The sequence below is a fragment of the Spea bombifrons genome, chromosome 1 (genome assembly GCF_027358695.1).
Source record: "Spea bombifrons isolate aSpeBom1 chromosome 1, aSpeBom1.2.pri, whole genome shotgun sequence".
In the NCBI taxonomy this organism is placed as follows: Eukaryota; Metazoa; Chordata; class Amphibia; order Anura; family Pelobatidae; genus Spea; species Spea bombifrons.
This window is the reverse complement of record NC_071087.1, coordinates 121,126,612-121,134,232: the sequence shown is the minus strand read 5'-3', so window position 1 is coordinate 121,134,232 and position 7,621 is coordinate 121,126,612. Positions and strand designations below refer to the sequence as shown.

Below are 7,621 nucleotides of genomic sequence, written 5' to 3'. Positions count from 1 at the left end.
AACAATTGCTTAAAATTGTCTGAAAATTAATAAGAGATCACAACGATTTTCTGCATTGGAACATTATTGGAACGGATAATCTTACACTGATATCAGTGACGTACTGATAATGAAGAGCAATATTACTTTTTAGTGTGAAAAATACAGGCCTTTCAATACATTGCAATCATAAAATTACATATATTTTTTAAACATTGAATTACTGTTTTTCTGCAGACAACCTGGCCCTTTTGAGGGTTACAGTTGAAGGACATTGCTGTTATTTTGCTACATTGTGTGATGTCCTAAAATCTATTGATTGATTTTTGTAGCCATGAATATGATCATTACTAGCAATTTTTTTAGTAACCCCCACAACTGATGCTCATCTGATGAAGGATGAGAAAGCACACTGTGTAGACACATTAAACACAAACAAATCTAGAGAGAAAATCCTTGCCACCTACAACAATCTAGCATTTTCCATTCTCAATATTTTTTACCGGTTGTGTCTGTGCTCTGAATGCATATAGTGCATCCTGATTGTCTGCAGTCTGTAGATTATTTAGATGAGCTGTTTAATTTTCATAGAACGGGATTTTGTATTCCAATTTATAGAATTCTAAAACAAAAATATCTGTGTTAAATGGGAACATACATGTTTGTGCTATGCCTCAAGCAAAATCAGAAGACATTTCAAATTAATAGTTAACCATTCCCTTTTCTGTTTCACTGTCTGCCTCTAGTTCTGTAGTTCTTTCTCTTCACTTGTTTTGTTCTCAATCTGCAAACCACTTGCTTTTCCGCAAGCAAACAAATCAGTGGTTTCCAATTTGGAATGAATTCCCCTGAGGTGTCAGAGACTACACTCAGCAAAGGGACAACCAGCTCCTTGTATAATCCATGAATCATCGTCGATCTGTGTCTCATAGCTTCCGTCTTACAAGCGTGTTTTAGAATGCCGCTGATGGCTGTTGGAAATAATTCTGCTTGGCACACAATGACATACCTTTCTTCAGCCAATATGTTTTGCCTGGCATCCGATGGCGCTGTTGTGAGAATATAATTACTAGACGCGAGCTCCTGTGCGTATGATATTATTTTCATTTATGGAAGGATGCTAGAAGGTACAGTTTAGAGGAAATTTTGATTATTATTGTCACCACACTATATAGTTAGGAATAATGTAATGTACACAGAGCTTTTTTTATCATTATTATTTTTAATAGGAGCCCTATGGTGTAAGGGAAAGGCAAGTTATTTAAAAATCCTTTGTATCTATGCCCTGATCTATTTAAAAAGCCTGTCTCCATAGCCCTGTGGGCAACAACTTGCTTACTTATGCTCGTCATCCCCACCATGTTATGGCCGCCAACCACAAATCTCCAGGGTTCTCTGTACTAGGGCATTCTCTCTAGCAGTTATCTCCAAAAGATTGGTGGTGGTGCTGATGATGTCTGACCAGTGGATCTGGAGAATCCTTCTGAGACAGCTGATTATGAAGGTCTGTACCTTCCTGATGGTTGTTTTTGTTATCCTTCAGGTTTAAGGTCCATACAGTAGGATTGACTTCACACTGGAATTGGGCAATCAAATCTTTGTTGCCAGAGACAGCTCTCTGGAGCTTCAGATTTTCTTGAGCTGTAAGAAGGTTATCTTGCTTTGCCAATCTTTGCCTGGACATCTACATCAGTGCCACCCAACTGCTTGATGATGCTGACCAGGTAGATGAAGGACTGCACTTTTTCCAGTGTGACTGGGTCTTGGCTGATAGATCTGCTGTTTGCTGTATGAAAGGAGTACAAAGTCATCGACAAAGTCCAGGTAATTGAGCTTGGTCCACAACATCCACTTCTGTGCTCACTGATGGATGTCTTCATAATCCAATCAATGGCTTGTCTGACTGGTTTGCACCTGGAAGCTGTCTGTGAGCTGTCCTTCATTGATCACTCTGCAGAACATTCCATCATATGAATTCTTGATCTGGGTGACCAGCTTGGCTGGGATGCCGTAGTTTAGTAGGAACTTCCAGAGGGTCTCTCGATCAATGCTGTCAAAAGCTGTCTCGATGTACAATGAAGAATTCCACTCCAAGGACTTCTCAACTATGATGTGGATCATTGCTATCTGGTCCATGCATGATCTGTTCTGCTAGAAGCCTGCCTGCTCATCTCATAGTTGTGGATTGAGGGCATCCTTCATTCCTGGTACTGACAGGAGTGTGATTCCTCTGTAGCTGGCATTGTGGCTGAGGTCCCCTTTCTTAGGAATCTTGATCAGGTACCTCTTCCTCAGGTCTTCCAGAATTTCTTCTTAAAGAGGGGTAGAGCATCTTCACTGAAGCATTTAGGTCTGCATTCAGGGCCTCTGCTGAAATGTCATGAGGTCCAGCCTCCTTCTCTTTCTTCCTCAGGGTGATGATCCTCTTGATCTCATCTCTGGTTGGCTTGCCACAGTTGCACGGGAGGTTCCTCATTGGCTGGATCTATGTCTGATAGATTTGGTGGTGCTGGCTTGTTCAGGAGTTCCTCAAAGTGTTCCGCCCATCCGTTCACCTTTTCTTCTATTCCTGTGGTGGTTTTTCCCTGCATGTCTTTGGTGGAGTCATTCTGGTTTGCTGATCTTTGCAGACAGTCACTTGGTGGTGTTGTACAGCTGTTTCATGTTGCTGCTGTTTCCTGCATGCTCTGCCAGTTCATTCACATAGTCTCTCTTGTGCTTCCTGATGTTCCACTTCACTACTCTGTGGGCTTCAGCATACTCTTTTTTTTTAGCCTTAGCCTAGAGACCAAAATGCAGGTAAGCATTCATGTTTGCTAACCTCTTCAAATACATACTTTAGTAGAAGGAAATGGCATTGCAAAATGTCTACCTACATTTACATCAGTTATATTGATCAGCCAATCCAACCGTCGCCTTGAAAGTAATAAAATATAATTATAATCATGATAATCATAAAATTAAGAAAAATTCATAAATTATCCCACTGTACCACAGGAGCCTCACCCACCTGAGCCTGGCAATTTGCCACTGAAAGAAACACAACTTAACAGTGTGGCCAGCAGTCCCTGAAGCTTTTTGCTTTGTCTTTGTGCTGTAAATAAATGGGTGCTGGTGTCATTATATGCCCAAATTAATTGCCGTGTAGTGCCTGGTTTCTGACGCTTTGTGTAATTTTCCTTTCTGGCACTTAAACGACTGGCCATCCTAACTACATTCTAATTATTCTGGACAACATAAGTAACAGAAACACAGTAAACATGACACATTTATAGTTTTTTCTTCTTAACTACCACATAATTATGTATTTTGTGAACAGTGAAAGTAGGGTAGGAGATGTTTCCATGACAATTCTACATATTTGTATTTTCTCTATGTCCATAAGAGAAATGTTATGGAATTTGTCCTGTGGATGCATGTTATTAGGGTGACCATATGGCTTCTTTTAACTGGGGAAACATTAGAAAACATTTAGTTCTGCAATAAAATCAGCCCTGCCATTTTTATAGACATTCCTGATTAAAGAATCCATCTGGTCACCCTGTACTGTATATTATAAACTCTTTGGCACACTAACTACCATGAGGCATGAAACAGTGATTTAAAGGCAAAATATGTACAACACTCAATTTTGTTGTAAATAGACACAGTTCTGAAGTCATCTGATTAGTTCTAATATCAGTAAATTCATGGGTCTAGATTAGTGATAGGGACCAAACATTCTGATAATAGATTGCCAAGCGGATACAGATAATAGTGTACTGTAGTTAAAAGAAACTTTGCAATAAATGGCAGGTGTGGATCTTTTTTTCCCTACCCATTCACCATTCAACCTCTTTTCCCGGCAAAGTTAACCGTCTTCCCCCATCTCTCTTACCTTAACACTTTCACGAGCACGACTCTTTGCCCATCTGGCTCCCAGCATCACATAACAGGCTCAGTACCAGGAGTGATACTGAAAGAAGTCAACTGGTTCAATGAGTTCTCTTATAAATCCTGGGCAGATGAAGTAAGCCATGTCTCTGGCTTTCCCGTTCCTGCAGCAGGTACATGCTTTCTAAGATGGCAGAGCATAATTGGAGTCCATTACCTACCAGCTGAACAGCTGCTTGAAAAAAAGGCATGTCTGTATATTTGTAATCATGTTTTTGCCCCTTACACTGTTCCTTCTCAGACCCTAAAACAGATCTTCTATGTTTTCTATGTTTATTTTGCCCTCTATTCCCTTATCAAGTGGAATTCAAAGGCCAGGCACCACATCCTGTGCACCTCACTTAATTTTACCTCTGCCAAACACATTGCCCATGTCAGTGCCATTCTTTGTTTCATGCAGTAAACTGCCTCTCTTGACTTCAGGTCAAATGTCTTTGTATTGTCTTTTTGCAGGGTAGACATTCCTGCTAGAATTTTCACCTATTGTTGACCTTATTTGCATGCGCCTACCCAGAATCCCTTTGTGGTTGTGGCAGCACCATGAGATTTCTGCGGGAAAAACAAGCCTTCTGGCTTGTCTGGTATCTGTAGATGAGTGTTTAATAATACTTCTACTACCCCCTTAATTTTAGTGGAAGGGTTTTCCATCACCTTTACCCACCATAACTTATGTAATGGTATTCCAAATGGATCACAATTAGAATGGTCAAGAGTATGGCAGCAGTTTAGTGTTAATAAATGTGACACAAAGGCAAAATATAATATGGGGCACTGTGTTGTCAGCAACAGAAGAGATAGACTTCTGAGCGTAATTATTTCCAAGGATGTAAAAGTAAGCAAATAAGTGAACAAAGCATCAGGAAAAAAGCAAGTACTGGGTTCTATAATTTGAAGTATTAGTAGCAGAAAAATGGAGGTGGTTGGGCTACTTTTCAGCTGCCCAGCTGTTAATACCACTAATATTCCTCTGCCTATGCCCCTTCCTTTGGGAACTGCTAATATTTTACCCCCAAGGAAAAAATGTCAATGTATTCTTTGATATCCAAGGCAATTTCCAATGATTTCTTAGTAATGACTCCGTTGGAATCAGTACAAACTGGTAATCCATTTCTTGAGCTCTACTTGCATTGTATAGCAACTAGCTATAGAGAGTATTTATATTTAACTGTGTAGTTCCTCTGTGAGGCTATGACAAAAAGGTAAGACTAGTTTAAAACACCATGTGGCCCAAAAATTTAGCAACAAATACAAGCAGCCCAGGGAGCAATTACCCCCCCCCCATCATCCCATCCCTGCAAATCCCATACAGAGCATTAAAGAAAATAGCAGAGGGCATTTGTGAAAGGGGAGAAAACATGATGCGGTCTATATGTAAGGATTGGCAACTGGAATCATTTATAAAAGTCCCCACTTAAACAATGTCCTGTGTTAGGTGGTCTCATATAATTCGTTTTTGGGTTGGACCCCTTAAAGTCTAGCTGCTTCCCATCCACTTGCAATACAAGGAGTCTGGAACATCTGGTCTACCCCTTGCATTAACACATGCTTTAGAATATGATAGGTCAGTTGTTCATCAAACCCGTTTCTATTTCTAACAGAACATCTCCCTGTTGTCAAAGTAACACTGTCTGCAGCTGTCTTATTGTGCCAATAAATGGGAAACCGGAAGATTATTAGGCATAAGGTTTGTAAACATCTTCCTCTGGCTTTTTCATTTCCAACTGCAGACACCAGTCTTTTTTACTCATCTGATTATATTTTTTTCTTTACAATTCAGATAGGGGAATGAGATATAAAGAATGTGCATGGAATGAGTAGTGGAATGTAACACTGCTGTGAATACTAAACCTCATAATAATGAGAAGTGTATAGCAGTATGGGGGGAAAAAAATCGAGCCATAAAATCAGGCTAGATAAGCAGCATTCTAAGCAGCATCTGCTGTCCTCTGAAAATGATGGCTCATAGGGTCTTCAGGTGCTAAATATAAATAATACTGATAAATGATATAAGGACTATGTCCTGTCATCTTAACAGTAAGCATTCTAACAAAGTAGTGTTATTTCCTGTAAATGTGATACAATAGTGTACAGTATGTGAAGGAAATGTAAATGAGATCTGGGCATAGCCAGGATGTGAATTTATAGGATTATGGCATTCTGAGGGATCTAGGTTATGTACAGTTTTCCCAAAAGGAAAAACACCATAAACTTGCTATTAACTAATGAATGTATTAGATGCTGCATTAGAACAGTTGAGAAGTATTTTATGCCCTGAGGGACCCTGAAAATGCTGGAGGAGATTCTTTAATGTTGGTTACTGCCAATGGGCTCCTGCTAGGCAGACCAGCACTCCTGGTGCCTGAATGCATCACACCCGCCCTGACACAGCCCAGAATACCAGCCCCAGGGGATGAAGTCCACTGGGAAATCCCCCAGTAGGCCAGTCTGTCTCTAGCACCGCACGCTCTGCTTTGTGTGCCCAGGGCAGTCTCACCGCTCATCCCCCTATAGATACGCTACTGGTTACTCTAGTAACCTGTGCAAAGATCAAGTTAACAGCAGTTTTCAGGCATGATCAGGGCCGGCCCTACAATGGAGCCGACTGGGGCAATTGCCCCAGGCGGCACTTTAGAAGGGGCGGCACTTTGCCACCCCAAGCGTTTTTTTTTTGAAGCGGAGGAGAGAGAGGGGCGCCGAGTGGTTTTCACTTACCCGCTCGGCGCCCCTCTCTCTCTCCTCTGCGGCGAGTCTCCCTGTTCGGTCTCAGTGCCGGCTTGTAATTCAGAGCGCCGGAAGTGACGTGGCAGAGCAGGGAGACTCGCCGCAGGACTGTTTAAAGGTAAGTACCGGGGGTAGATAAGGCGGTTGGCGAAATTTAAAATGCCGCCCCCCCCCCGGCGTTCGCGGGGGGGTAGATAAGGCGGTCGGCAAAATTTAAAATGCCGCCTGTGACAAACCCTGTCTGATCTTCACTGTTATTATTATTATTATATTTATGTGTACCCTGTTTGAATGTGGCTGCAGCTCCAGCCTTCAAAGAGACGATCCTATAATCTGGCTGGGGCTCTTAATCAGCCAGCACAGCCCTGTCTGCCCAGACGGCACCCACACTACAGGGGGGATAACACAGGTGGGGGAACCCATTGTATCCCTTAATCCCCTCACCTGATACATCCCCTGTATACTGATGGGATTTGTGAGGGGATGTGGCTGATAGGATTGGGGGTTGGGTTTGGTGCACAGTGAATGGAGATTGTATATAAATTCTGTGTGTTTGTAATAAAGAGAGTTCTGTTTTAACCTCAAAGCATGAAGTTCTGTCTCATGATTGAGGGAAGTGCTGGTCTGTGACTGCTTTCTTCGGACAGCCACAGCGTGTCCGCTGACTGGGAGAGGGAAGGAGCTGACGGGCGGATGTGTCCAGTCTGGGGCACAGGACGATCCGTCACATTGGTGGCAAGCTGTGGGATCTACTCCTTCCAGACCAGAGCGGACCAAAGCAACTAGCCGCAGAACAAAGTTATACCCTGGCGAGGAAGAGCCAAACGGATCCACAGATGGAGTGGATTGAACAGTCACCGGGATGCGGGGTGACTTGGAGGGGAGTCGAGACCCTCGAATCGGAGACTCCAGTATGGGAGTTTGAGAGACGGACCCGAGCCCGGCTCGTGAGATGGAGAGCGGCCCTAGAAAAGTGGAGCGCCCACCA

General features: G+C 42.5%; 1 pseudogene; it reads right to left on the bottom strand.

Moving 5' to 3' along the window:
* Positions 1-1,668: 1,668 nt before the first annotated feature.
* LOC128471578 (uncharacterized) lies at positions 1,669-3,904 on the bottom strand (annotated as a pseudogene).
* Positions 3,905-7,621: the final 3,717 nt, after the last annotated feature.